At 39.1% G+C, this 25365-nt stretch overlaps 3 long non-coding RNA genes across 3 annotated transcripts; 2 read left to right on the top strand and 1 right to left on the bottom strand.

Annotated features, from left to right (window-relative positions):
* Positions 1-3286: 3286 nt before the first annotated feature.
* LOC124310790 lies at positions 3287-3884 on the top strand. The gene is made up of 3 exons (XR_006909713.1): positions 3287-3446; positions 3509-3583; positions 3647-3884. It is a non-coding gene; the product is annotated as an uncharacterized LOC124310790 (long non-coding RNA).
* A 14179-nt stretch (positions 3885-18063) lies between these two features.
* Positions 18064-18551, top strand: LOC124352572. The gene is made up of 3 exons (XR_006921500.1): positions 18064-18152; positions 18303-18352; positions 18443-18551. It is a non-coding gene; the product is annotated as an uncharacterized LOC124352572 (long non-coding RNA).
* Positions 18105-18285, bottom strand: LOC124352573. The gene is made up of 2 exons (XR_006921501.1): positions 18189-18285; positions 18105-18136 (listed from the first exon to the last, which is right to left on the bottom strand). It is a non-coding gene; the product is annotated as an uncharacterized LOC124352573 (long non-coding RNA).
* Positions 18552-25365: the final 6814 nt, after the last annotated feature.

Here is a 25365-nt window from a genome sequence, read left to right as displayed (position 1 = left end):
CTTTTAGTTTCTGTGGATGAAAACTTCTGTACAATTTAAATCTCCCTGTGGTCAGTTCTGTAGAGGTTTATAGTTAAGGAAAAGGACACAACAAGTTCATTATGTTACCAATAAAAAAAAAACACATCAGCTATGGTCCATCAGTTATGGTAGTTCGTTGCTCCAATTCAATGTTTACGTTGAATTCACCATGAAGTTGAAAAAAGAGGTTCCTCGCTTCCTGTCTGGTTCACTATCTTTCTTTGTTTCCAGTATTTGAAAATTTTGTTTTCAAAGTTTAGAAATTTATTCTATTCCATAGAATTTTTCATGCTGATCTCAGCGGTATAAACTAAATACTAAGTATTTATTATTACTTGGTTTGAATAATAATCCCCGCTTAATCCAAAGTGGCCCCCCTCGCCATATTTGTCCCTAAAAAGAATCCCTAAAAGAAATTATGTTGGCAGACGATTCAACAAAGGGTCTAAAATGTCGGTGTTTAAAGTTTTTCTATTTTTAAAATAAATGTATTTATATTTATTTAAAATTAATGCGGTAAAATTCATCAGATTTCAAATTAACAAATGAAATGTTTACTTTCAGGCATTTGATATTCTACATCTTTGAAATAATACAAATTATTTTTCCATCAGTAAGTCAAAAAAATATGCAGTGAATTGGCAACGTCGCCCCCTCCCTTAGTTAGTGTAGCATGGACTACTCTAACTAAAGGACGGGACTTTTCGGCGTTTCCTATGTCAGTCAAATAAATTTTTTTCCGGAAAAATTGGAATCAGAATTTAAAAATAACTTTTAAATTACCTCATATTCCTATACCTAAAATTAATTTTTACAGAGATATTTCAATTTGTTTTACTACAAATTTGAAATAGGGGAATACACCGGTGCCATCTGGTAACCAAACCTTTTTTAAGCTCTTGTAAGTTTGCAAGCGTGGATACCCAGAAAAAGAAAAAGCACTCTCTTTTCTCTATTCCGTTTGAGAGCTGTCTAACTCTCTTTTACTTTTGTAGCTTATATTAGCAAGAACTTAGGGTGCTTGGTTGCTAGATGGCACCGGCGTTTCCCCCTTTTAACCATAATGTTCAAATTATTATCAAATTATCTTTTTAATTATTTTATTTCACTAAGATGTGTATACATGGTTGGAATAAGCGTATAAATTGAAGTTATTTATATTTTGTTAAAATGAAAACACCCTACCCGACTAGCTTTAACACGACGAGATATGCAAAGAGTCCCGTCCTCTTGTTAGAATAGTCTATGAGTGTAGAGGCGAAAGCTGCAGATTTCCTATCCTTCTCCCGGGCAAGAGCCAATGAGAAGAAAAACGGAGGGTACTGCTTCGCCCTTTGACGTTTGGTATTGCCACCTAGTTACATGGGAAGAAGGGAAGGAAAGAATAATGGCAGTGTTGTGAAACTTTTGGTGTCTAAAGCTTTGCTGTCAAATGATAACGGTTAGCATATTTTTACTTAACAATTATGGAATAAAATGGTTTTGAGTGTTCACAATGGAGTTTTTATTTATTGTCCCAAAGTTCTTGCACTGCGCTATTTGTTGGCTGGGTCAAAACTAGCTGTCTTTTTGTTTATCAACAAATACAACTTTCTCTTGTTCGACAAAATTTAAGAAATTTTCTCAGAATAATATAAATTAATTCTTATCTTCTTTCTTATGTTATGTTTTTAAACAGGACGAGCAATTTTACAAAAAATGTGCTGCATTTCTCCAAATGGGGCAGAAGGAATTCCACATGGCCCTGCAAAAATGGATGTCAAGCTTGAAATCTATGGAAGGGTTTCCTTGACAAAGAGATACACCGGTATAGCAAAAAACTCAACCTGTCTCAAATGGTGGATACAACTTTATAAAAAAAAATCGTTGGATAATAACATGTTTTTAGTTTTTAAGAAGGAGCGTTGGACATCAGCGATGTCGAGAGTTGCCTATACAAGCCTTGGCGGCGTCAATTCTAGCGGAAGCCCATCAGTGTTTCAAAGACTGAACCGAGAAGCCTGAGCAAGGATAAATTGAAGGCCCAAGAAAGTGCCCTGATAAGACAGACTAAGGTAGAGTTTTTTTATATAGTTTCTTTTTTTGTGTTGTTTCTGTGGATCATTCCTCATTTTTTTCATCATTTCTGTCTTAGAATTTATACCTTATTCTTTCCATCTGTCTTACGGTAGTTGTATCCCGATTCACCAACCTAACTTCTCAGCTGGATGCCAATGCTGAAACAGGCACAAACGCAAACTGCCGTTTAAGCTGTCCGACCTGTCATACCTCAGCCGCGAGCTCTCATTCACGACGATTAGGCCAACTAGCCGACATCCGTTCAATCAGAATCCCGCGGTCAAGATCTTGGAATCTGAATCAACCAAGAATTGGATGTGGAAGGAGATACTCCAACAACGGGACACAATTTAGTGGAACAGTCCTTGGGAAGTTCTTCCATCAACACACACATTCAAACAAAGGTGGATGAATCCATCGGTGAACTGAGCGACCATGAATTCTTTTGTGATGAACTAATTGAAGTAGAAGAAGCAATCATATTGCCCATTGTTGGTTGCACCGAATCCATATATATATCTCGGAACTATTGACCAATTCCTCGGCAACCCCGGATAACAAAAACGCGATATCCGATTTTGGCCGAACGGATGTTTGAGTCAAACAATGATCTATCAAAACTGACACGCAAGTAAAAGATGAATAGACAGAAGAAAATTTCCAGATCTATTTTTGACATCCTGCTGCAGGAGACCATCGGAGTGATGGTAGGCTATGCGTTCCCTGGCTTGAAAAAGAAAAAGGAGACAAAGGAATCCTTTGTCCAGTAAAACATCGGCGAATGTGTTGCAACGTGTCAGCGCTTTGCTGTCAATTTTCACGGACGTAAATAAGAGGAATTGCCCTCACTTACACTCCACCGGAGCAGGTTCACTTGGCTTAATATTCGCTTTAAAATCGTGACTGAAAAAGCACGTGATTCCGAAAGCCAAAAAGACCCAAGAAAGACTCAATTTTTAGTTTCGATTTTATATTTTTCAACATTCCATTTATTGTTGTGTAATATATTCATGGGAGAAAAAGATCAGGAATATAATATAGCTTGAATACAAAAAAAAAAAAATTAGAACAACAGACGCGCGATTTTTTTCAATTTGCGGGTATTACATCATCTTTAAGATAAATTGACCTTTCTATTAGATTTATATATATTCGGCTGTTCCGGCGAGAAAACTTTTAGTTGGATTATTGCCACTTGGCAACGTTTTGGTTTAAGTCAAATTCTCTTCATTATATTTCCCGTACTCTTTCTCCATTGTCTTGTCTGCTATTTAATGGAAGTCTAAAACCACGCGAGTGACACTTCTCATTTTGTTATCTCGGAACATAATTCTACTCTGTGTGTGTTCTAAACTTCTGTCAATCAGGTACGATAATGTGAAATCATGTATGCAACTCTTTCTTAACTAGTTTGTATTTCCCTATTCAGTTTTATATTGATTTGACTGTCTGTCAGTCTATGCATAATCTGTCCAGTGAGTGTTTTGGCTACCCAACTCATCTGGTAATTATTCTATTCTTCGATTATTGCAAGTTTACTTTATGCTCATGTTTCCCCTTTCTTAAGGTCTTGCTCTTTTGCACATTTATCTGTGGTTTATGGTCTGGGTGGCATCTCAGCATTCTACTCGTGCCATTTCAGGTATTAATTCCTATAGTTTCATTCCGTGCTTTATTGTTAACACCTTTATTATCCTGCAGATACCACTGGTCAATCCCCTTTGTAATTCATACTCATTTCGTGTAAGAATTGTCATCATAATATACCACGTAAAGTAACGAGGCTCCTTACAAGCATAGCGTCGAAACATTTTGGTCCTTCGAACCGGAGCTTCCAGCGTTACTTTACTGATCCACCAGCTACTTGGAGCTGGACTTTCTGATCTTTCGGTCCACCAACAAATCTGGAGTTGGTCTCCTTACCGTCCTATCTACCAGCACACCTGGGGCTGGTCACCTGCAATTCTAACCGAATACAGTCGGTCCTCAACCTCTTATCAGTCATTCATCTCCGAGATTCGCCGCCTTTCTCCTTTCCACGTCTCTCTCTTCGGTCCATTCCAGTACGGTCTACAACATCATGTCAGACGGAGAGCCCGAAACACCCGCTGAAGACTTTCGACGTCTGGTGGCCAAAAGACCGAAGCTTCGTCGACAAATTACGGCAGCAATTAACAAAATCACCGCCATCATAACGAGTGGTGGTCCGCGAGGCGGGTTAACTGCATTGCTACAGCACGTCGAAATATTGGTAAATCAAGCATCCACTCTTCAATCAGAATTATCTGCCCTCGAAACCGAAGAGGAATGTGAGAGACAAGACAACATTCATCTGGGATACATAGAGAGATTTGGACAAGTCTCGGAAGCTAGCAAAGCCTATTACGCCAGTCGGAAAGATGAAGCTGCCGTAGTGGGGGAGCAGATAGTAGAAGATGAAGAAGAGGACCTCTCCGCTTCCGAGGTTGGTCGAAGACAAGCTGCACTTGCTGAAGCTCAGGCCAGAGCAGATGAAGCCGCAGGAAATGCGGAAAGAGCTCGACAAGAAGAGGAAGAAGCCCAACTTGCCCTCCAAAGATTGAACTTAGAAGAAGACAGGATGAGTTCAGTCAGCCAACGTCAGCCGAATCCGAATCCGTTGGTAACCGATTTAAGATTACGTCAACAACAGCTCAACATGCCAACCAGCTCAGAGGCCCCCGACGATTGGATCGACAGTTATGCAGCAGGTCTTTTAAGACCGGTCCAAGGATCCAGTTCGCGCTCATCAGTGAAGACAGAGCTCGAAGCTTACACCGGGAAGTCACTAGATTGGTTTGAGTGGATCGACTAGTTCCGAGCTCTCGTCCACGATACAGGAAAATTCCCTGGGGAGAAGCTGGCAATCCTGAAGAGGCACTTGAAAGGAGACTGTGCCAACCTAGTACATGGTTTAGGAGGAGGAGAACCAGCCTATATTGAAGCACTAGTCCGATTGAAACAGTCCTGTGGGCGTCGAGACGTGATGAGAGCCACACATATACAAGCTATTGAGAAAATGGAATTGAAGAATGATCCTGCCGCTTTCAAGCGTTTCGCCGAGAAGATTAGAACCCATCTATTTGACCTCAGCCGGATTGGCGAATCCTCGTCAGCGGATTTAATTGAGAAGATCAGCCTTCGTCTACAACTTCAAGACCGGCTTGCGTGGAACGACGGAAGACAAGGAGGATTTGAAACAAGAAGTTTGAACGTTTTCGGATCCTGGCTTTGCAGCAGAGCAGCCGCGTACCAGAACGCATACAGTATCGCCGCTGACCAGCTGCATGTACCTACACCCAAGTATGGAAATCGTCCACAGGCTCGTACTCATCTGGCTTCCACTCATCTGGCTTCCACGAGTTCTGCCTCGAAGAATGTTCACTTCCCGTTATTCTGTTTCAAATGCGAAGGTGCTCACAAATTGGATCACTGTTCTCAATTTAAATCTTTAGCCATAGGTGATAGAATCGCCTTTTGCGCCAGACATCGATTGTGTTTTGGCTGTCTTGGCGTCAAACATTCCGTCCGGTTCTGCAATCAGAAGAAGCCATGCAAGGTCGCCGGTTGTCATCTACATCATCACGAATTGCTCCATGATCCAGCGAGAGTCGCCGATCGCGTGCCGACAGAGTCCTCAAGGACAGCAACAGCAAGAATAGGACATACCAGCCCACAACGAGTTGCCATGGGAATGATGCGGCTGAAGATCCTGAATGCTGACGGAGACACGGTATGGGCCAATGCCTTCATCGACGAAGGAAGTGACTCAACCTTGATGCGGCAAGGATTCGTCAGCGCAAATAAGATTTTTGGCGTTTCTCAGATCCTTACCGTAGAAGGAGCAGGCGGAGTCGTGATGAAGTATCGATCTCAACGGGTGAATTTCAAGATAAACACCGACGCTGGAGAAACTTTGAGTGTGTGTGGGTCTACCCTGCCTTCCTTCCGTAGCAAGCGTTTTTGAAGAATTTGGCGTGCATTTGGGTAGGAATCGTGCGAATCGTACAACAGGAGCCACATTGGCCGCCAAGGGTTTTTGGGTTTTTCTTAAACAAAGATCTTTTAAGGTATCTTCCAGTCTTCTTTTCTCCCTTGTTATTCAGATTTTTTCTTTATTATTTGAACAACGAAATATCCAATGCTTAATTATCAATTTTAACTCGCGAAGAAACTATTCGCTTCGTAACTGATAGTGATAACTGGAATAAAACTAAGAATGTGAGTTGAATTCGAAAATTTTATATAGCTAGTATTTTAATAAAATAACGGTGAAAATGAGGTAAAACGTTAACAACGTTCACAAAAAATGACATGAAAATTAAAAAAACAACGTTAACGGACGGTTAATCTAACGTAAAAAGTGAATCTCCGTTAACGTATTGGATAACGCTAAAGTTTTAAAAATAAATTAACGTAACATCACTACTCTTTTTTCTAGCAAATACATGGCGTATATCGCTCTAGAAGAATAACCAAATTTAATTCTCATCGTGACGTACATCAATACAAGATTGTGAATTAAATCAGAGAGCAAGAGATGAGAATTAATGAAATGTTTTAGGTGATGATGGTAAGAATTTGCACGTGGGCACTGAGGCGCGTGGATTTAGCGTCTGTCTATCATATTGCGTGCAGGCTAATGGCGCTAGCAGTATGTTCTCCTGTAATCACCCGAAAACAAGTTTAAAAAGTAGCCCGACCTCCAAGTTTCAGCGCCGTTAGCTACCAGCCTGAAAAATCAGTCGGTGGCCTCATTTCACTTATCGAGACACTGGCCTGTTGATATTTCACCAAAAATAAACGTAACCAGAAAGCCGTTGAAAAACAAACTGAAGAAATACAACCACTTCATAGAAAAAGAATTGAAATATTTATAATTTATTAAAAAAGACTTAAAAGAATTAAAATTGAAGAAAACAAAGGGAAAAAAATCACTAGAATGACATTATTGAGTATTCCTACCCAATTTGCAGATTTGCTCGTGATTGGCGGAATTGTTGTTGGCAATGTACAAATCGATGGTGGGCGTAAATCAAAAGTGGTGAGGTGTACTCTCGCCACAGAGTCCTCCATGCAAACGTCGCAAAACCACTGCTAACATTTTTCGTTCAGCATAGGAGCAAGGTTACGTGACACGTCGACCCATTTGTCGTGAAACCATCTGCTGAAGTCGCCACACTTGATGGAAAAGAGATGGGCGAGAACGCTGTTGCAAATTGCGGCATCTCACATTTTTGCAATTAACATTTTGTTCTCTGCCGTCTGTCTAGCGGAGTTCGAGTTTGTAGTAAAGCCAAAGTAATAAAAGACAAAAAAGGGAATTGAAATTAAATGAAAAAATAAAATTCCAAAAGGGAAAAAATAAATGCCATCAACCCAAAGTCGCCCGACGGCACCTGCTACAACAGGTGTGTCCGAAGACAGTCCATTGGAGACATCCTCTCATCGTTGACCGCCACGTGAAGGTAGGCAACAGCCGGCGGGCGCACGCCGTAGAGTGGCAAGTTTTCCCTGATGGCGGCCAGCAAATCGGTGGGTGAAACAATCGTATCGTACTTCAGCCACTTATTGTTGGTGTTGTGGAAACAGTGACGGAAGAAGTATAAACTGTTGGCAGGTATGCCAGGGCCAAACAGCTCCGCTATAAAGGTTTTCTACTCACAAATATTCAATGTAACGTCACAGCGTAGACGAATATATATCCACCAAAGCCAACGAAAATTCAATAATATAAACCGAACCGACCGACCAGCGAAAAAAAACACACCATTTTCCTCACTCCGACGATACCCTCCCACCACCAGGTATAAAAGAAATTCACATTCCCTCTCCACCAAAAAAAAATTCCAACGACCATCAATTCAAAAACAAAATAAAAATTGGATTACAAAAGTTCTTTTGTTTGGTAAATCGTCAGTTCCCTTGCAAAACAGATTTTCTTATATCGTTAAATGATAAATACAGGGTTGTAGATCTCGTCGCGCTGATAATTTCAAACACTGGGTTTAGGGGGTGAAAATGAGTGGTAGTGCCCGATACAAAGTTACTTGTTTTTTTACGTGATTGACGCGCAGCCCAAGCCGCTCAGAAAGGGGGTCAAGTTGGAGGAGACTGCACACCCCCATGGAAGATGGGTGAGTGAATTGGGTGTACCTGGGCCATACCAGAAACTCCAATGTTTTCCATTGACTACCATGTCAACGGTGGCCTAATGGTCATTCCTCGTCATTCCTCGCTGCTGTCCTTGTTGATGTTGTTGACATTGGTATTCACGTTGATATATTGATTATATGTTGATGACGAGCATGATCTGGTGGATGCTGATGGCCAGGATGCTGCGCAACCTGTCTTTCAGGTGGGTTGGTAATTAGTGCCTGTCTCGGTGCTTTTGGTAGCGCATGAAAGAGTAATGTCAAAGCTACTCTCCTACCCCCCAGCCAGGAAATACTCTTATAAAGGGAAATGTATAAAGGAAAGTAAAAAAATAATATTTAGGTATGGTATGTAAGAGAATAATTACCCCTGCAAAAGACTAGGCATTGTGCACAATGGCTTTATTGAACCGGTAAAGGAACCCAGAATGAAAATTTAGATCCAAGGCTTTCAGCGACTTCTGGACGTATATTACATTTTTCCAGAAAGAATGAATTTCCGTTTAGATAATTCATGTAAAGACGAATATTTTCTTGATAGGATATCCATTCCCAGTAAAGTTTCGATCTGCAGTAAGATCTTGCACAATTATTACCACTCTTTAAAAATCTGATAATCACGGCTTTCGGGCTTTAAGGTGCGTGGATTGAGCGTCTTTCTCTCAGATTCAAACGAACACGCCAGTAGCGCTAGCAGAATGCTCTCCTGTACGCGCCTCCGCCGTATTAAGCATTAAGCCGGCTTGCAGGCCATGCTTGCAAAGAAACGGGGAAACGTCACATCACGATGCAAATCTCGTAGAAAATACGTTGATTAATGAAAATCGATTTTCTTTCTAAGATTTAGAAATGCTTGTGTAAAGCCGTTGTGGGATATTCTACTCGAAATCAGCCAATCGTTTTCGTGACAAAAATTCTGATTGGGATGCAATTTGAACATTGGGTTAAAGAAGACAGGGAAAAATCACCTTTTTGATTTTAGATTTGTTAAATGAATATTTCTTGAGTTATCGTCAATTTAAAATCATTTTTTTTTTATTTCTGCCGCAAGGCGGATCAAAAAATTAAATCTTGAAGCGTATTAAGAGCTGGTTCAGGGAGCCAGTTTGCTGGTGTTGGGATAAGACTCAGTTTTGGACCGCAGTGCCTTGCCTAGTTTAAAGAAGTTTTGATTTGTTTTCGATAGCTTCCTCAGTTGGTCTTACTTTTTTCCGACTTCGGGCAAAGCGGTTTCGAAAGCTGGGTCAACACTGGGCGTACCGGTTTTCCATACGTGCTTAGGTCCAGTACCACCCTTAGTGGGGTTTCTAACTCACATCCATTACGTCAAAGCGCTTGGGTGTATTATTTTAAAAATGAGATTACGGCGGTTTAACAACAATAACATGGCCAACCTCAACACTAGCGAAAAAGTCATACCTAAACAACAACAACGACCTCTTCAAGCTACCCAACGCGAATTCAATGCCTCAAACAAGAATGCAATTCTTACAGAAAAAAATTCATGGAAGTTTGAAATTCATCGACCCCAGTCATCATACTGGGTGAGAATAAATTCAATAAAGCGGTTGTGCACAATTCTTAGACGTTTGCATTGGTAATTTTTTGTTTACTTACTTACTTACTTCATTACTTTAATTTACCTTCATGGATATTGCCTATGTAAGGTCTTGGCTGAGCCGACAGGAATTTTGCTTTAATGCCTTACCAAGAGCTCCAAAACTCCGACGCCAAAAATGCAGTTACCAAATCGAAGAAATACAGAGACAGCGAAATGATTCTCAACAACATTTACAGCTTCAACCCCAGCTTTATTAGTTGGGGCAGCAAAGAAGGATATGGCATTGATTGATTACTTTCTTAACTTAAGCAGCTGGTGTTATTGCATTTTACGAACACATCGACACCTGTTAACTACTAATTGAAATCTTTTTCTCTGGTATAAATCAAATGTTTTCAAAATAATTTTTTTCTTCAAAATGTTACTATAAAATAAAATTTAAAAAATTAGATAAAAAAGGTCTAAGGTTCAAGTCCTTACCCATCCATTGTAACAATTAAATCTCTTAAGATTAACATTGAGTACGAGCATTTTATGTCAGAAAAGCAATTAATACAAAGACAATGCCTATTTTGTGTTAAGTATTCTTAACTTTTGTGTTCAGTGAACACTTTTTGAACGGATTCAAAAAATGACTCCAAATCTAGCTCAGAAATAGAGAATTGGGTCGTATACTGCGTTCTTGAACTATGGTTTGTAGCATCTACTTTCAGTTCTGAAACGGGTTCCCGCCAAATTGCACGCGTTTTAAATGGAATAAAAATGCATTCCTGAACAGATTTTCCCTCCACGGGACGCTTCGCCCCACATTTTCAAGCGTCAACATTCTGAATATCAATTCTATGAAAATTTCCTTCTTTTAAAAAACTGAATTTTAACATTTCAAGCATAAACATAACACTTAATGTATTCAAGTCTTTATGAATTCATTGTGCTCATTTTTATGAGATTAAAAATTCATTAACGGAAAACTCTACTCAATATTTCAATTTTTTTCCTTTTGAATCCTTCAAATTCAGTTGCCTGCAGCGATTCGTTAACATTTATCAACCCCCACAAGGCACTTTGCTCCCCCTCCCTCCAGAGACGGCTTAACGTCGATAGAATGATTCCTGGAAAAGACCTTTAGCTTGATTTCACTATGCACACAACAAAAGCAGTTTGCCAGGACGTTAAGTTAGATTACGTTTAGCCAGACAGTTGGACTTTGATAAATTAACAAATATAAACGCCGAACACATAAAACTCGTAGAGCTTTCAGCCGAATTTAAAGCTCTACATAGTGTTTCATGGCAAATGACTGGACTTCTTCCCTCGACTTAAAGATGGATAGAACCTCCGCCACCAGCTATAAATTAGGCGGCAACCAGTAGAGTAATCTGTGCTTAATTGCCCTTCACATTACTGAATTGTGCGAGCAAAGACATCTGCCCTAAGCGCTACCCAACCCCCCCCCCCCCCCCCCGACCTTCCGCCAAAAGTTATTTCCAATACACACGCTGGACACCAGTCAGCGTGGGTCACTTGGAGCTCTTGGTGTTTGGAACGGGAACTCAATCATGTCAACTGGCGTCAAAGAACTCTAAGTATTCCTCTAGTACTACTTTAATTCAGGCAAGAGCTTAAGTTCTGTAAATATAGCTCCTTCAATGCTATCGTCCACGCTTGAAATGAAATTTTTTGGCAGCGTAGAGGTAAGGAAGGACTTAATACAATAAACTTATGAAGGGAATTTGTAATAAAAGACTTAAACTTAGGACTCATGGATAGTTTTGAACCACTTTAATTTTGACTGCGGCCTCAACTCCTTTGCTGATTCATCTATCCGGAAAGACCGAAAGAGCAACCCTTCTTGCAATCAAATCACTTGATGACAGAAAATATTAGTGTACCGAAATTTTCTTGAATCTAGCGTCATTGTCGTCTTCCATCTGGATTTCCCTTTATCAAAAATAGAACAAAGATAATTCGATTCATTTGCTCCAGACTAGCTCGGGCTGTACTGGCGAAGTCTATTATTACTTAAATTTGTGTGTGGTCAACCAAGAGACCATCTTTCGTCAAGATGACCCTCTTTTCTTTTTAAAATAATGTTGCGGAAAACTTTTTGAATTCAGGTTGAAAGTAAGGGAGAATTGCGCAATCAGAAAAGTATCGTCACCTTTTCAAAATCGAATCTATTCTCAGCTCACCATACTCAGTAAATCGGGTGGTAGGGGTTTCCACAGCGCTAACAGGAAGGTTGAAGCAATGAAAATGACTTAATGTCTAAAAAGGATTTGGTAAACTCGATGAGAGTTTATTGGATTAACAAATGTTTTTTTCTTTTATTCTATCAATTTTTGTATTAACGGCCAACAAGTTAGCACAATTTCAATTATATTTTTTAATAGCAGACATTGTTTTAGTCTGGAAAATTAAAAATGAAAAGATCATAAAAACCTGCCAACAAATCCAAGGAACCAATTCCCCTTTTGATTTGCATTGAGGGGTGACCAAACAAACTTTTGAAAGAATGTCTTGTTTCTAAATGGTCGTTTTTTCCCAAGAAGCTATACCAAAGCCCTCCTTGACAAAATTTGAAAAAAACTCAAACTAAAAAAAAAGATCTCCCGAATTCTGAAGAAACAGTAATCTGGAGTAAAAAACTTGATATTTCTGTATTTTTCAGATGTTTAGGTCCCATAGCGGAATGGACAAGAAAAAACAGGGGGTCGCGGTGCGCTTGAGTGATGGATAGCTTATTAAAACAAAATATGCCGTAAGACATTCATCTGAAACCAAATTGATCGGGGGTTATTCCCCTCTTGTGCTTTCTCTAATGGATTATTTACTTGTAAATTGTTATGGTAAAAAAATGTCGAATGCGTTCCTGGTTACATATCGAAATCCACCAACTTGTTCTTAGAAGTTGATAAAAAAAATAATTTGTTCGTGTAATTATTATTACTTAACTTATTTATTCATGTTACTCAAATTGAAAAAGAAAGATCTGCTGTAACCAAACAAATAATTTTAGGTAACATTACAAAAGAAACAGAAAATCCTATTTAAAAAATCTCAACAGTCAAGTAAAGAAAGAGAATACAAATTCATAATGCTAAAAAAGTGTATGAGAGCTTGTGGTTGTGAATAAGCAATATTTACTTGTCATCTTACAGTAAAACAATATATTCACGCGGGGTTAAAAAAAGGTTTTGTTGAAATTGCTTAACTGTAAAAATGGGTCTTGATTTTCTGCTGTTTAGCATTAAATTACAATAAAAGCTGTGATTTTTTCATTTTGCTTGTTTTCTAAAAACAGAATGGGAACGGTCAGTGGGGTATTTGGAAAGCGCATTCTCACCAAAAGTTTGCTTCATCAACTGATTCTTATTGTATGGAGTTCTTATCTATCAAAACTCAGCAATTTTAATGTGTCATAAGTTCAAACTATACCCCTGACAAATTCAAAAAGAAATCTATTTTTATTTTGATATCGAAAATGGCGGAAATCAGAACTTGATTACAATTTGTGGACGTTGAGGGACCGGGACCGACCTCTTCTGAAATTACAGCTTATGCCTGACCAATCCTGGATTATATTTCTTTTTGAAATGCTGGCGATTTACAACTTTCCGTTCCCCTTTGAAGCAACTCCTCTTTGACATAAAAAAGCAAGAAGGGTGATAGCCTGTGACTGTTTTACCTTTTTCAAGCGTGACTAGAGTGACTTATCGTAGCGTGCTCTTATTGGTATTTACGTCAGAAAAAAACATGTTTCACACGGACAACTGATAGGGAATACTAAAACATTTTGCGTGTAACACAAAAAAAAAATCCCCTTAAATCCGCTCCACAAAATGTTTCCTCAACTCTTCTTCCTCACAGCAACTCTGATTTGTGTGCTTATATTGTTTGTGTTAAGTTTTTCGTAGATATGTACGGTAGAGGGCTGCTTAAAGTCAAAGAAGAGGCCCAATCCAGCTCGCACCGGCATCTAAGGAATTTTTTTTGTAAGTTTTAATGAATTGGTTATATATTTTAGTTCTGACACATGTAACCAGATGTTATTCTTTTTTTTTCTGCACAGTAATTTTTTGAATACGTTGCTTACGAAGAATTTTTGCAAAGAGTTTTGTTGTTAGTGGCTGACTGGCTGACGCGGACCTCATTGGAGGGGTTGAAGTGAGTGTGACTAAAGATGTTGTTGTTGGAAGTAAAGGCTACAAAGAAGATATTGCCTAGCACGATACAAAAAACCAAGGATCCAATAGCCCAAACAATTTCAGAATATGAAAAGGAGATGCAGGAGATATTAGCTAAACTTACTTCTGGAGTTACTGTCCTAAAGGCAGAATTTTTTCTCTATAGAGCTCGATGGGTCATTTTCTCATTCATGACTAACGTTTTCAATCTTTAGATTGATTAAACCTGTTGCATCACTTGGGCTTGTGACAAAATCTTTACTACGATGCTTACACGTGTATTTTTTATATTTTATTCAAATTAGAAATTAATTTTTTTCGCTGTGGAGTGCTGCTGAACTTCTTGACTGGCAGTGAAAAAATTTGGATTTATCTTGTGTTACCTTGAATATCGTGCTGGAAATTTCTATCAAGATTATTGATGCTCCGAAACTGCAAAAATGGGCTTACCTAGCCACATTGACAATACTCTCCCTCGGCACGTAGTAGTCGGAGCAGAATACTGTCGTGGACAAAGGGTCAGAGTCTGTCAGTGTCAGTCAGTTCCCTTACTATCTCGTTTGTGAAAGAGCACATTTCAGAAAAGTCCCACCCTACGCGTTTTTTACAATTGACTTATGATTTAATTCCTTGCACCACCACGCCCTCCTCTGTGTTGCTCTTGTTGATTACGTTGCGGTTGATGATTGATTGGATGTGGTTCTTGTTTAACATGTTTTCGTTAGTGCATGCATGGGTGTTGCATTTGATGTGCCTGGTTTTGTGGTTGTTGTTGTATAGGACGGCGACGTGGCTATTGCATGTTTCTGAGGTGTAGTTGCTGGGCCTGGTTTTGTTGGTGATGGGCCTGGTGTGAGTTATCCAGGTTATAAAGAGTTTTTGCGACTTGATTTCGATGGTGGTGAGTCCTTGGTTCTTCGCACAGTGAATGAAATAACAACATCAATCGAGGTCGCTGCATTCGTGGATTTTGTAATTGCAAGTGCCTGGTTATGTTGTTTTTGTTGTAACGGTCAGCCACGTGGTTTTTGGTAATGTTGCTGTGCCTGGTGTGGTTTTTGATGGTTCTGAATGAGACGTGAACTTGTAGGTCTGCGAGCCCTTGGTTCTTTTGGCAGTGAATGATACATTGTCATTATTCCACTCTTCTACCACCCAAGCCATGACCATCTATTGGTGGTAACTGCGAAGGTAAGTAAAAAAATTATTGATGAAAGAGTAGGTAAAAATGATTAGAGACTGAATAAATATAGACTTGATAAATATTGAATTTTTATTCAATCTCGGTGGAAACAAGTGTTTGATTTTTTTGAGGCTTTTAGGGCCTTATTTTACCTACACTTTATTAGCTATTAAAAGCCACAAAACCCTTGCCAAGGCCTTCTGCCCCCATAAGCTTCAGTCCTTTTGCAAACAAAAAATATATTTATAACATTTGGTATTTTTAATATTTTTTCTGTTCGTGGTTGCCTTGTGGGTAGCTGCTTATGCGTCCACGTTCTCTTGTCTGATGGTAACTGCAAAAATTAAAAAAATTAAAACAACATTATAAAGTTTCCTTTATTTATTATCATATGTCGAAAAATAGAGGCGATCTTGTGCCTCCACTTTTATTGATGTGTGCTACAACTGTTGCATTGTCAACATTAAGTCTGAGAAGCGCTTGCGAAATATTGCAGCGCTAATAAGGCTGCTAGTAATTTAAGTTCATTATATAGCGGCATCTTGGTTGGACTATTTACCTCCTTTACTGCAGTAGTTTTCAGTCGCCCTCCCTTCACTGGTCATGGACGCCTTTCAAGAATAGCACTAAATCTGGGTCTGTGGTTAAAACAAATTCCTCGATTGACTGAGATCTAAATACAGTTAAAGTCTGCCCTGGCTTCCTCCTTCAGGGTTTTTTATCCAAAATTCCCACCTGCTGTCCTTGAGTAACTAATATACAAATTTTGAATATTCCGTAAATTAGCTTGGGCGAACGGAACCACCGTCATTGCCTAATTGAAGTTGCCCAATAATGAGGAAAAATCCCAGAGAGCCACCTCTCGGTCGGACAGAAGTTTTTACATGCCTGCATCAATGGTTCTTTTTTTCTGTAGTCAGGTCCAGAGTAAAATGAACTGTGTCCAAAATCAGCCACTGAAAATCTGTACTTTAAGTGGGAACAGTTTCCGATTTTTGTAGGATACATTGATTATAAACCCCACCTCTTCTAGAGTCGATTTCACTACTGCGAACATCTCTGGTCAAATCATTGCAACATGAATTCATGATAAGGAAGAATATAATTCACATAAATCACCTAAACCAGATCCCTTTCTTCGTAAAGAAAACAACTACGGGTTTTAAAAATTTAGTGAATATTCGCGGTTCCGAGGATAACCCATATGGTAAATAGGTGAACTTATAGATCCTCCCCTTCCGTGCAAATTGCAAAAAAACGTCAGTGAGACTGATGCATCGGCACTGTTAAGTTCGAATCGGAGAGGTCTAGTTTAGCTAACCAATCGTTCGCCTAAATAATACTTTTAGCTGTTGGCAAGCCTTCCGTTTTAAAATGGTTATACACGACACAGGGAAAAAACTTGTTTTTTTAAGGATTGTAAAATTGCTACTGATAAACCATATTTCTTGAGTTTCTTCAATCACTCATTTCCCCAAAAAAGCGCTGATCTTGGTTTCAATAATCTTGAGTTGCAAGTAGCCTGTCACTTTTTTGAGAGAGGGGGGGGCAGTTGCATAGGTATAGTCACGAATTCAATTTCAAGACCGCAAGAAACGATATTCAAAACCAACGGAAACAGAGCCATGCTGAAGTAAACGAACCAACCCTTCCCCCTACTAAGCAGCTCTAGCCCGCAAGAAGGAGAGTGGGTTTTCGCGCACTCATGGAATAGAAACCATGTCTTCAAGAGAAGTTACCGGCACACCACCAGTCGGTAGCTTCGAAGATGCTTGCAGAGAGCATTTTCGATAACTAAAAAGAGGGCTTTATCTCTTTTGGGACTAAAAGGAAGGGTTTTACCTTCAATCGCTGGCAGAGAGAAAAAATGGGAACCGCAACTACCCAAATTTATCGTAGGAAACGTAATTTTTGAGGTAGACGAGAACTTAAGATGCAACCTATGGAATCTTGGTAGAATCATCATGTTTTCCCTGGACCTGATGGTTTCGAGTGCGCAATGGATGTTTGCTTTGACCGAGGCGTCTTCCTTCGGGGATCAACACGGTACTGGCTTTTCTGGAGTTAGTATCCGTTGAGGCCGATCCGAATGCGGCGAATGTGGAGAAAACCTTGATTTATCGCCACGATAGGGACGACCTCGCGAGCAATTTATTTTTGGTAATTATGCTATTATGTCCACTTAATTCTGACAACAAAAATTATCGCACACAACACCGGAATGTAATTACTTCAATTTCTCTAGATTCAGATCTCCTTTCACTTCCATCAACAAGATTCCTTCGGTTATGTCCTTTGGGCATTTTTTATACGCCGGGGAGTGGATCCTAACAAAAAAAAAACATCTACATGAAATTTTTGTAATCACGTAAAATAAACAAACTAACAGATCATAGATTTGCTTTTTACTTCTGCTCTGTCAGACTGTTTTTGTTTTCAGCTGAACTTGCAGATCGAGCGCTAGATGGCGAGGTGTCAAAAAACAGAAAAATTGTGAAACGGATTGCCATACTAGAGTGTCGTTATTCGTGCAATAATTTTACCAACTGTCAAGTGTCAATAGACCACAACCAATTCTTAGGATCTATTTGTCTTAGATTCTCCTCCCGAATCAAAAGAATGTTCTTGCCCTTAACTAGATTGAACAAAAAACAACACCACTAGTAAATTCAAAAAAAAATGTAGTCGACTTTGTTAAGTTTGTCACTATAGATTTTTTCCGTTCCCGACTAGAGAGGGAATGCTACAACAGACTAAAAACTTAATTTCCAAGTAATTAGAAAGGTCTTCAACATTTATTAGTCTTTAAAGAACGTTTCAATGTTAAGAAAGTTGCCGAGTCATTTACAATGGAAAACCTTAATTATTTGGTGGCTTCTACAGTTTCTCCATCTGAACTTTCAGCCGCCATCCATTTTTTGAATTCTTCAGCCTGCTTGGTTACTGGATTGATCTACGATAAAGTATAAGTAAGTGAGAGGTGTTGTAATAAACAATTCTTTTACTTCTACAATTGTGTCGGAATATGCGACACAGGCTAGTTTTTCTCCCTTCCTAACCAGTCGCACTCCTTTGAGTCCTATAAGGGTCTTAAACTCTTCTATTTTCATTTTTTGCAGGAACTGTTCAATTGTTGAGCAACCCACTTCCATCTGAAATTGAAGTAAAGGTGTTATCAAGAATTTTAAAGTTGTCGTTCATACTTCTCACCTTGCCTTTGTCGTCCAAAATTTTAATACTATGTTTAACTTTGGTATAGGACTACAGCGATATCACCTTCTTCGTTTTTTATAGAAGATCCCTATCACATCTATACAAAAACATTTTATTCATTGAAGTAAGTTTTTTTTAATTTCCTACCAATTATTTCTCGATCAGGAATGTCCCCAATGCTGCTGACAGACATGTACTTGTAAGTCAAGTCAGGAAACTCATCGTTGCCTTCAGCATTCTCTATACTGACCTGCAGATTGTCTAATTATTGATGTATTTCACAAAGTGTTTGTTTAAAGAAACTTACTGTAGTTGAAGGAATGGGAGTGGATGCTATATTCCCTCGTAATATAACTAAAATTTTTTTCAGTCAAAATGTTAAGTAACTAAAATAAAAATTTGAGCTAAGAAAAACTCTTGCATTATAGAAGTAAATTTAATTCAATCATACTAAAAGGAATATTTTTTGGAATGAATAATAATCATTTGTGCATTTATTCTAAAGGAATAAAAAATAAATCTAAATGATCTTTCAGAATATTGATTACAGCATTGGCATTATTATTTCATAGCTGTCTACATTAATGAGTTAATGTCCTTATAGAAGTTTATTTAAATTCCTATGGAACATGGTAAAATATTTGGCAGCAAAGCACACACTACAAAAAAGACCAAAAGATAAAAAAAGTAATTTAAATTAAAATAATAATAAGAACTTCCTGGCTACCTATTTTTCGTATTTCCGTTCGTTTACTATGCAAGAAAATAAAATATTTGTGCTCAAACAAAGTTATAATTGATTAATCTACAATTTGGAAAATGGCTGAACTTTATCTTAACCTCTTAAGCTCAGATAAAGACCACAACAAATCACCTAAAAACTATAAGAATACCGTGTATCTGTGTCTCAAGTGAAAAAAAAAAACACTTGCTAATTTCTTTATCTCCTTAACTGGCCACGCCCAGGGGGGGGGAGTACAGGGTTTCAGCTTCTCCGAACGTAGCAGCACTGGTCATAATGTCCTCTATGACTGTAAATTTTTTTTCTAACACTTCCATCTTCATTTCCTTCATGACAAGACTCAGTCTCCAATCTGCAAAGACAAGTCTCATAATAAGTCTTCGTTAGCGTTTCTAAGCACTTTTTCCTTGCCACGCATGGGTCAGGATGAATTATATTAATGTATTGGTTTCTCATTTCTGAATTGTGTAAGAATAAAAAAAAAATAGATTCGGTTACAATTGAAGATAGTAATAAAGTCAAAGTTGACGAACAAGATGTATTGTCAACTATAATTTATAGTAAAATGGTGTATTAATTGTTGTTGTGTTCCAAAGAAAAGGTGTTTCTTCTCTGCAGCTTCCCAAAAAGTAAGTATTGATGTTATTAAGTTCTTGTTTTGTAGTAATAAAGGTGATCCTTTTTTTTTGATTTTCAGGTTTGTTTCAGTTCGCTAGCTAACATGAGATTGATGTACTATTCCTTGTTGATGAATCAGTACCACCGAATAATCTTGGTAATCAAACTGCATCTAAACTACGCAAGTATTTTATTAATGTTTTATTTTTTAAAACATGAACTTGTCAGCTGAGTCAGCACCTACAACACAACTTGCCACTTGGTTAACACAATTCTAACACAAAATTGTTGGTGTTATTAAATTATTTTATTTTTAAATCAATATTACTTAATTGTTTCTGTTCATCTTCTTATATTTATCCTTAAATGATTAAAAGATAGATTTATCATTAATTTACTGCATTCTGCCCGGAAACTAGTCCCATGGGCTGTGGCAGACACACATGCAATAATGGATTTATTATTCATTTACCTGTATTCTGTCCGGAAACTAGGCTCATGGGCTGTGTCAGACACACATACAATTAGTAGAAACACGGTGGCATGGACATGATGTGGCAATAGTCGCACATGGGCCTGAGAAAGGGAACTAAAAAAATATATTACAACAAAAGTAAAAAAAAAAACACGAAATTAAATTTAAGCTTACTCCAATTGACAGGAAAGTCGGCCGGAGCACTGTTCCGCCTGTCTCTAAGCGGAGTTACCTCCAGTAGCGGAGCAGGAGAACAAACGTTGGCAATAGCACCATTAGTAGGAGGAATTTTGGGTGTGGGTGCTGCATCTTGGGGTGATGCTACAGCCAGATTTCTCTTGATGGGTCACTCCCCATCGTCCCCACTTTGTGAACGTCGTTTCCGAGGCATTTGCAAGAAAAAAAATCATAATGTGGCCCCTAATTTTATTTGATATAAATTTTCTTGTATGTCGGTATGTCGCACATCCCAATGGTAACAATGGTTCCCACCGAGGAGTTGAAAGCGAGTCCCTTACATTTTGAGACGAACTGGGATATCTATAGGGCGGAGCACCATTTCATTTTCCTATAAATTCTCCGCTTCTTATAAATTGTATTCAAACATTTTTTATTATTTAGATTGCAGGAAGAATAACCTTCCCAAATTCAAAAGAACATAATAGCAATTATTTAAGAAAAATATAACAAAGCTGAAGGAAAATACTATTTTTTGACAGATTTTCCTAACTGATGACAGTTTGACTACTGCAATAACCACCAATGGAGCCATCCTCAGAAAGGGTGTCACCATTCAACGGACACTAGATGGGAGGCTACATTTAATGGTAGTGATTTCTCAATCCATATTCAATCAATCATTCAAATTATATTACCCTATTTTTTCCTTGGTTATCCTCCATGATCTTTTTTCTTGTTCGTTTGTTCTAGCTTGGTTTGTTCCTTTTTATTTGTTCGCCTTCTACTTTCATTTACTATATTTTAGATGTTTGATTGATATCTTAATAAACATCAGACGGGCCTTCACCTACCAACTGTAAAAGGATTTTCCTATAGGATAATTTGGGTTATTAAAACAGAGCTTTTATAGATGTCTGTAAATTTACTTACCCATTTGGAAAGGAATGGGTGATTGGTGTTTTCTTCCAAAAAGAAGCTGAGATTTTCAAATTTCAGAAAATTAATTATAAATTCAAATAATTTTAAACCGGGGGTTGGTTGTACTTGGATTGGCGGGGGACGATCGTGGCCGGAACTCGATCGCGATCGATCTCCCTTCCATTAGTCATTAATGAGACTCGACGCAGCGATGGGCATTTCCAGTGAAGGGAAGTCGTGTTATTTATTATTTAAAGGTTTAAGACTTAAGTACTTACCAAGATAAAGAACCAAGGATGACGAGTGTTAAAATACTGAGTTGCACTAGCCGATTAATTACCAGGTTGAAAAAATCATTATTATTGGCCATTATTTATCCTAATTCACTCTTTTTAGAATTAAAAAGTCCTTATGTAGCAGAAAGATCAGTCTCAAGTCCTTGTCGCATGTTAAAGCTTGGCAAAATAATATAATTATAAATCTCACCGCTAGATGCACTGCTGTACAGGAAAAAGTTACATTGCACCTTAGGTAGCAGATCTAGACCACCAGTCTGTTAAGAATGCTTCACGAATGCATTCAACCAGATGAGTATGTATTTGAAAAATAAATTTGTTTTAATGAAACGTGATAACCAATTTTATTATTTTCAATAGTTTTGCAGGAATAAATGTAAGAGCTTGAAAAAAATACTCAATAAGAAGTTTTAAAAAACGCAGCATTCAAAAACAGCCTAAGAAATAAGAAGAAGTATAAAAAACTAAGCAAAACATTTCTCACTTGCATCATCACAGTTATATCATAATTGTTTTTGTCAAGATTGGAACATCAATACAACTTTCTACGTAAAATGCTTTTCATGTAGGAGGATTTTGTGATATTCCTGTGATCTGTTCCTTTCCTGAAATTCCTGAAAACAAAATGGTGTTACATTATCGATAAATCTGGTTTGTGTTTGTGAACATAATATCACATCAGAGATTTAAAAGAAATACAATTATTTTAACAAGCACTAATGCTTAAACTGAAGATGGGCGAAAAAAGTAGCGGAAACTTCAGAATAGAACAGCTATATTTCTTTGTTGCGGCGGCTGTAGAATATATATATTAGAACTAAGAATAATGAACGCATGCATTTGATAGAAAAGGGAGTTTAATACCAAAGTAACACACACTTCACAAATGATCACTTGAGACAATACTTATACGTCGAAACGCGGTTGAAGTAGAAACAAGAAGAAGTGTAGAACGTCACATAGCAGACGAAGGAAACTTTGACAAGAATTGGGAGAGATAGGTTTAAGCAACAATGGGGTTCAGCAACAGAGTTGGGGTAACGCTTGAATTGAAAAACACAACACGTCCCTCAAGTCAAGCGTGCAGCAACTAAGGCAAAGTACTGCGTCCCTCGAGTGCACTACTCTGGTAGCTCACGAATGTTGAGATCGTTCCGCAATTTTTCGAATCTCGGGACAGCGAGGGCCTTTGTGAAAATATCCGCAAGTTGGGATTCAGTCTCGATGTAGGAGATGTTGATCCGTCCTTCCTGCTGAGCATCTCGTACGAAGAAGAAACGCACATCCATGTGTTTCGTGCGCTGGTGAAAGACAGGATCATGGATTAGTGCGATTGCACCTTGATTGTCACACCGCAAGGGTGTTGCTGATTCGATGGCTCCTAGTTCTAGGTGGAGGCGTTTGAGCCAGATTCCTTCTTTTGTACTTTCCGCCGCTGAGATGAATTCTGCTTCTGTGGTAGAAAGGGCTACGCACGTTTGGCGTCGACTGAACCATGAGACGGCGCCATTGTAGAGAAGGAAGACGGCTCCTGACGTAGATTTTCTACTTTCCAGGTCGCCAGCATAGTCCGAGTCACAGTAACCACATAACTCGCTGCTCCCACCGCCGAATAGTAGTCCGAAGTTGATTGTCTTTTTGAGGTAAGCTAGAATGCGCTTCAAGGCCTTCCAGTGTTCCAGGCCAGGATTCTGTGAGTATCTGGAGACCTGGCCAACCGCGTAAGCGATATCAGGCCTTGTGAGATGTGTGAGATGCATTACTGATCCAATGCATTCCATGAAGGGAATGTTGGCCATTTCTTCCTTCTCCTCTTCGTTTTTTGGACTCATTTGTGGCGATAGTTTGACACATGGGTCCGCAGGGATTGCAAGAGGGTTACAGCTGCTCATGTTGAATCGTTCTAGGATTTTCTTGACATACTCTGGTTGGGAGAGGTGAATGGTTCCTAGAGATCGGTTGCGATTCATGTCGATTCCTATGAAGCGATCTGCGGGGAGGGATCGTACTTCAAACTCATTGCCCAGAAATTCCACTATGTCTGTGAGGGCTGATTGGATGTTGCTTAAGATGAGTCCGTCATCAACGTATAGGATGAATATGGTAAGTTCTTCATCGGTATCCCCCGGACGGAGGTGACGGTAATATACGCAGGGGTCCGCTTGACTTCTTTTCAATCCAAATTTGATGAGGAATTCGTTGAACTTGATGTTCCAGACCCTCGAAGCTTGTTTCAGACCATAAATGCTTTTATTAAGGCGGCAAACTTCTTGTTCCCTACCTGGGACTACGAAACCTTCGGGCTGCTGCATGTAGATTTCTTCGTCTAGTTTGCCATACAAGAACGCTGTTTTCACATCAAGTTGGATCATCTCTAGATTTTTCGCTGCGGCGATGGACAGGATAAGACGTAGTAAATTGTTCTTGGCTACGGGTGCGTAGGTGTCGGTGTAGTCCAGTCCGAATACTTGCGAGTACCCTTTGATGACGAATCGGGCTTTGTATCTAGGAGCTGTGGTCTTGAATCCAGGTTTGAATGTCATCACCCATTTGCCTGGGATAGCCTTCCGGTCTGGTGGAAGTGGGCAGAGTGTCCAGGTGCCATTTTGTACGAGTGAGTCGTACTCTTCAAATATGGCGGGTATCCAAAACTTGGAGTCAGCACAGGATATGGCTTCGAGATAACTCGAGGGCTCCAGTAGTGGGGAGTGATTGTTCGCGTCTTGGACTTTAGCTGACATGCTAGAGAGGTTTGCTATTTTCGCTAGAGACTGTTGCCATTGAATGTACCTCTCGCTGTATTTCGGTGAACGAGTTGATCTGCGCGTTTGTTGGGGGGCACAATCAACGTCCCTTTGGTGAATTGGGTCATCAGAAGGGACTTCATTGACGCGAGTAGATTTCCTGGGAAGATTTTCGTCATCAACATCGTGATTTGAGTCGTCGAGAGGAATGGTGATTTCGTTGAGATTTGCACCAGCAGGGGGAGTTTCAGTCTCATTCGTTTGATGCTCGTTGTTTTCCGGTGTTTGATCAACGGATGATTGATCTTTATCCACGTCCATTGCCTGATCGTCGGTATCAACGATATCTAGTTCATCCTTTTTTAAAAAATAAAAAAAATATATAAATATATATTGACTGCGAAAAAAAAACTTGTGATCCATCTCCAAAGGAGAGAGAAAGAAAAAAAAAAGTAAATTTACCGTTAGTGGCGATGAATTGTTCGTGTCACGATATAGAATTTGTTCATCAATCTTCACGTCTTTGCTGACTACAATTTTCCTTGTTTTCGGGATGTAGATTCGGAATGCGTTCTGAGTATTGCATCGTCCAACGAATACACCTTCTTGGCTTCTAGCTCCCAGTTTTGTTGCTGTGTCGGGAATTCGTACAAAAGCTCTGGTTCCAAAAATGCGTAAGTCCGACATGTTCGGTTGTCTACCATTCCAGCTCTCGAATGGAGTAATCTTGATTGTTCTAGAGAGGACTCTGTTAAGAATGTATGTCGTATAGGTGACGGCCTCAGCCCATAGTGTAGGTGGAAGGCCACTTGAGATAAGCATGCAGCGTACGGAATTTAGTAGCGTTCGATTGGTTCGCTCGGCTACGCCGTTCTGCTCAGGCGTGTGGGGAGCACTTGTCTCGTGGCGGATGCCACATTTTTCAAACCAGGCTATAACGTTCAAAAAGAAACTTTCAGTGATACATATACATATATTTTATTAGTTGAGTTGAAC

This window comes from Daphnia pulicaria, chromosome 8 (genome assembly GCF_021234035.1).
Source record: "Daphnia pulicaria isolate SC F1-1A chromosome 8, SC_F0-13Bv2, whole genome shotgun sequence".
Taxonomy (NCBI): Eukaryota; Metazoa; Arthropoda; class Branchiopoda; order Diplostraca; family Daphniidae; genus Daphnia; species Daphnia pulicaria.
This window is presented reverse-complemented; position numbering and strand designations above follow the sequence as displayed.